Below are 6000 nucleotides of genomic sequence, written 5' to 3'. Positions count from 1 at the left end.
GAGCATTCATATACTATTTAAAAGAATATATCCTGTTGTTTTCATCATTTTAAAAAACGTTTGTGTTGCGGTTATGGCAATAATATTTATTCTTTAATTCTCCATAATCATGTTTGGTAGTAAAATGTAAATTAAAAATGATAATTACGCAATGTTTTGATAGGAACATTAACTATGGATTATGTATATACATTCAGGAGCCAAACATAAAGAAATTGACTAAAATTTTTGGTTTTGGATTTGTTATAAATGTTATACTACCTAAGATTCAAAAGTATAAGTTGTCGATATCCACTCCCAGCTACTCTAAAACTGATTATAATTTTTTGAAACTTGTGCAATATTCGCAGTTATCATTCTTAAAGAAGTGATGTTGAAAAAAATGCAATTTATTGTTCGACTTACCGAATATTTTAGCAAAAAACATGGGAAAACTGGTATTTTTCTTAAATTTACTTAAGTTTCAAATATGTCCGCTTATAAATTTTCCATGCAGTATTCTACTGCATCTGAACAACACAACGAAGAGCTTAAGTAATCATCTAGTCCATTTAAAATTAGTTTTGAATGCTGTATATTTCTTTTTTGTTAGGTGTACGAATATGGAATTGGGTCAATTATAGACACAATCTCAATACTTTTCCATTATTCCAAAGATTTAAGCAAATGAATACAGTTTGTCATTGCCAAACAATAGATGACACCTATAACCTTCATTATTGATAAAGTATATCGAAGTCCATGCACCATTTAATAGATTTATACCAACTTGATATGAAAACAGTGCCCCGTACGAAAATGAGATTGAGTCACTGTACATATTTAAAGGGATTGATTGATTGATTGATTTGACTTTATTAACGAGATTTTTAGCCCTGGGCTAGTTCATCTCGGGACCAACGGCTTTACTTCCCTTCCGAAGGAAGTCGTCACTATAACTTTTTACGTCATAAGTGACTATGTCGGGGATGGGATTCGATCCCAGGTCCTCGGCGTGAGAGGCGAGTGTTCTAACCACTACACCAGGTCATATTTAAAGGGAATCATTCACCGGGATAACACTATTTCAAAAACAATTGTCATACTTTTATGCATTTCAGGAAGGACAACCAACACTTTTTTATTTTATTGATTATTCTTTCTTTTTTTTTTTTTTTTTTTACTAGTTCGTTTATTTGGGGCTCAAATGCGTGTAACGCTTTACGGAGCCGAAGTTCATTTTTGTACTATTTACAATTTATTTACATTTTCATTACCAAAGTTAGTATGGGATGGAGCCAGGGTACTCGTGGCAACTCGAGGTTAATGGTCACAATTTTGAAAGGGAAGGACATGGTAAGGATTGGGTTTAGGGTTCTCTGCAGCTCATCCGGGAGGTATAGCGTGGTAGCTCTATTATCGTGTCATGGCGTTGGTACCAATTTCTTGCCGGTATTCGTCTGCCGGATGGCCAGGATCCTCAATCCAACACAAAAGGGACAACACAGAGAAAAAAAAACTGGAGAAGAGAACACAAGAGAATTAAACTTTTATACAAGACAAGCGAAGGAAATCGTAAATTGCGACCATATAAGTGAAATCGCGGGTGTCCAACACATCTCTAACTGGAACATAGGGTTGTCTACCTCGGGCCGCAAGGGTATCCAAAAGTTGCGCTCTGGAGGCGTCCATATCCGGGCACTGCCAAACTACGTGATCGATGTCATCATAACCGGAACCACACCTACTACAAATATTGCTCAGCGCGAGGTTAATCCTATGTAGATGTGCATCTAGCGAGTAATGGTTGGCCATAAGTCTTGACATCACGCGAATGAAATCTCGACTTATGTCCAAACCTTTCCACCAGGCTCGCAAGGAAACTCTAGGAATTATGGAATGTAACCACCGTCCCAGTTGGTCATTTAGCCAATCGCTTTGCCAACCGTGAAGAGAATTTTGACGTACTAAATGAAAAAATTCATCGTGTGAAATTCGTCTATCATAAATCTCACCTTCCTCAGCGCCCACCTTTGCGAGAGAGTCCGCCTTCTCATTGCCATAAATTAAGCAATGTGAGGGGACCCATACAAAGGTAATCTTATATGATCTTTCGACCAGTGCACACATCTGCTCTCTTATTTTTGTAAGAAAGTAAGATGCATGCTTTACAGGTTTCATCGATCGGAGAGCCTCAATAGAACTGAGACTATCCGAGAAGATGAAGAAGTGGTCTGCGGGCATGTTTGAGATCATCCCCAAAGCGAAGTTGATTGCTGCCAGCTCAGCAACATAAACCGTGCAAGGTTCCTGAAGTTTTCGGAAGGCGGAAGAGTTTTCATTGAAGACACCGAAGCCAGTGGATCCATTTATACGGGACCCGTCAGTGAAATATCTCCTGTAGGAATCGACATTCTGGTACTTTGCGTTAAAAATACGTGGGATAGTAATACATCGAAGTTGATCTGGAATTCCATGAATAGCTTGTTTCATGGATAGATCATATTCAACAGAGGAACTGTCATTGGTGAAGCGTACACGTGGGGGGTTGTAACATGGAAGGCTAATGTCAGATGACATGTAGTAGAGATAAACTCTCATGAATTTTGACTGAGCATTCAGTTTGAGCAATTCTTCGAAATTTTCGATAACGTGTGTGTTGCTCACTCCACACTTAATCAGTATTCTTAGCGAGAGCTCCCAGAATCGGTTCTGTAGCGGTAAAACCCCTGCCAGAACCTCTAGGCTCGCATTATGTGTTGAGTGCATACACCCTAAGGCGATACGCAAACAACGATATTGAATTCGTTCCAATTTAATCAGGTGGCAGTTTGCTGCTGAGAGAAAACAGAAAGAGCCATACTCTAGAACAGAGAGAATGGTTGTTTTATAGAGTTTTATGAGGTCTTCCGGGTGAGCACCCCACCATGTTCCGGTAATTGTTCGTAGAAAATTGATCCTTTGTTGGCATTTTTCCGTTAAATGCCTAATATGGGTTCGCCAAGTGCCTTTTGAATCAAACCAGACCCCAAGGTATTTTGAAGTCAAAGACTGGTCGATGTCTGTTCCCAAAAGCTTAAGCTTCAGTTGGGCAGGATTCCGCTTCCTAGAAAATACAACCAGTTGAGTTTTTTGCGGAGCAAACTCGATCCCTAAGTTTCTAGCCCAAGTGGATAGATTATCAAGGGAATTTTGCAATGGTCTTTGCAGGATTTCCGCTCGTGGACCCTTCATAGAGACCACAGCATCATCTGCAAGTTGTCTAAGCGTGCATGGTTCTTCCAAACAGTTGTCAATATCTTTAACATAAAAATTATAAAGCAAGGGACTCAGACATGAGCCTTGGGGAAGGCCCATATAGCTAATTCTGGAAGTTGTCAGTTGACCGAGAGTGAAGCTCATGTGTTTTTCTGACAACAGATTGTACAAGAAATTATTCAATATTCCAGGTAATCCACTATTGTGCAGGCTTTCTGACAATATTTCTATGGAAACTGAATCAAAAGCGCCCTTAATATCCAAGAAAACCGAAGCCAATTGCTCCTTGTCCGCAAAGGCTAGTTGAATATCTGATGAAAGCAACGCTAGACAATCGTTTGTTCCTTTGCCCTTGCGAAAGCCAAATTGTGTACTGGAAAGCATGTTGTTTGATTCGACCCAGTGATCGAGTCGGGATAGGATCATTTTTTCTAACAATTTCCTTAAACATGATAACATAGCGATCGGGCGGTACGAATTATGATCAGACGCTGGTTTCCCAGGCTTTTGAATAGCTATTACTTTGACCTGTCTCCATTCAGGTGGAACAATGTTGTGTTCCATGAATGAGTTGAACAGGTCAAGCAACCGTCTTTTAGCGATATCAGGGAGATTTTTAAGAAGATTGAACTTAATCATATCGCTTCCCGGAGAGGAGTTGTTTGATGAAAGAAGAGCCATAGAAAATTCCAGCATAGTGAATGGTCTATCCAAAGCATCGTCTCTTGGAGTTTCCCAAAAAGGCGGATGAGCTGGAACTGAGTCTGGACAGACCTTTTTTGCGAAGTTGAATATCCAACGATTGGAGTATTCGTCACTCTCATTTGAGGATGAGCGGTTTCGCATGTTGCGAGCCACTCTCCAAAGCGTCGTCATTGAAGTTTCTCGTGAGAGGCCATCGATGAAACGCCGCCAATAGCTACGCTTCTTCGCTTTAATAAGATTCTTCAGTCTTTTTTCGAGCTTCGAGTACTCTAAATAAAGTTCTGAGGTACCATATCTACGAAAAGCTTTAAAGGCATTAGATTTTTCTCGATACAACTGAGTGCATTCATCATCCCAACCAGGTGTGGCTGGTCATCTTTTGAAGGATGCACTTGGAACTCGTTGCTTTTGGGATTCTAATGCACTTTTATAAATCAATTCTGTTAGGAATCGATACTCATCCAACGGTGGGAGAGTGTTGAATGATTCGATACCAAAAGTTACCGCTGATGCAAATTTTTGCCAATCGATATTCCTAGTGAGGTCAAAAGGAACCTGAATTGACTGTTCTGACCTTTCACAATTAGTTCTGATAGAGGTTATTATGGGCAAGTGATCACTACCATGGGGGTCATCGATCACCTTCCACATGCAATCGAATGATAGTGAACTTGATCCTAAAGACAGGTCAAGACGGCTTTCTTTGCCGTCGGATGAAATACGTGTCACTTCACCTGTGTTCAAAATGTTCAAGTTGAAATCGTCGCATAAGTCATAGAAAATAGCCGCTCTATAATCGTCATAAGATTCGCCCCATCCTGTACCATGTGAGTTCATATCACCCAGTATTAAAACTGGAGATGAAAGCATAGAGACTGCATTCCAAAGATGACGGCGGTTTATTGAAACTCTTGGAGGAATATAAACAGAAGCTACGCAAAGATCTTTACCCTTTACGTTTATTTGGCAAGCAACGATTTCTATGCCTGGATGAGTCGGGATGGGGATTCTGTAGAATGAATGGCACTTTTTGATCCCTAAAAGCACACCCCCGTAATTATCATCTCGATCCTGGCGTATAATGTTAAAATCGTAGAAGTTAAGATCATCTTCAGAAGAAAGCCATGTTTCACAAAGTGCAAATATATCACAATCTGAATTGTGAAGCAAAAACTTAAATGTGTCTAATTTAGGTTTTAGACTATGACAGTTCCACTGTAACACAGTGATCATATCTTGTACCTCACTCGATGAATTATCCATCGAAAGATATGATCGAAGCAAGGAGGGGCCACGAGATAGTCAATTCCCTGAGATACTCTTCTATTGCGGGGAGAAAAAGGTCGAGTATGCCTCTGAATGAGTCTGAAACTCCGAGGGCATCACATATGCGATCCACAAGGGCCGTAAAAGTTATCAGTCCTCGCTTGGCCCGGGGGGTTTTCGAGGAAGAGCGAGGAACTTCAGTAGCTTTTTTCTTGCTATCTTGTCTAGAGCATCTTTTCGAAGTATATTTAATCGGCGGAGGCGGGGGCGGCAGATCTTTGCTGCAACACGGAACGGAAGCATCAAAGACCTGTTTCTTCGGGATTTTCAAATTTGCCCCACCTCCTTTAGAATTCGGCAAACTTTTGAGGGAAGATTTCATTACCTTACGGCGCAGTCCCGGAGAAGATGGAGACTTTCGTTTTCCGGGTGCGTGTACCTCCGAAGAATCTCCCCCATCGGTTTCGTCGTCGTTCGCTTCGTCGGAAGACAACTCTTGAAAAGAGTTACCAACTGGGATGGCTGATGAAGACTCTTTTGCAGGCGGATTTAAAGCTTTCACCATTTCCGCATACGTCTTCTTGGAGCGCTTCACAATGGAGCGACTCTCATTTCGAATGCGCCTTTTGTATGCCGGGCACTTCTGCAAATCATGAAGATCCTCACGACAGTAGCTGCATTTTTCAGCTTCCTGTGTGCAATCATCTTCCAAGTGAGCTTGGTTGCATTTGCCACAACGGGGCTTGTTGTCGCAAAAGCTAGCACTATGACCAAGCTGTTTGCAGTTGGTAC

The sequence above is a fragment of the Aedes aegypti genome, chromosome 2 (genome assembly GCF_002204515.2).
Source record: "Aedes aegypti strain LVP_AGWG chromosome 2, AaegL5.0 Primary Assembly, whole genome shotgun sequence".
NCBI classification, from domain to species: domain Eukaryota; kingdom Metazoa; phylum Arthropoda; class Insecta; order Diptera; family Culicidae; genus Aedes; species Aedes aegypti.
This window is presented reverse-complemented; position numbering follows the sequence as displayed.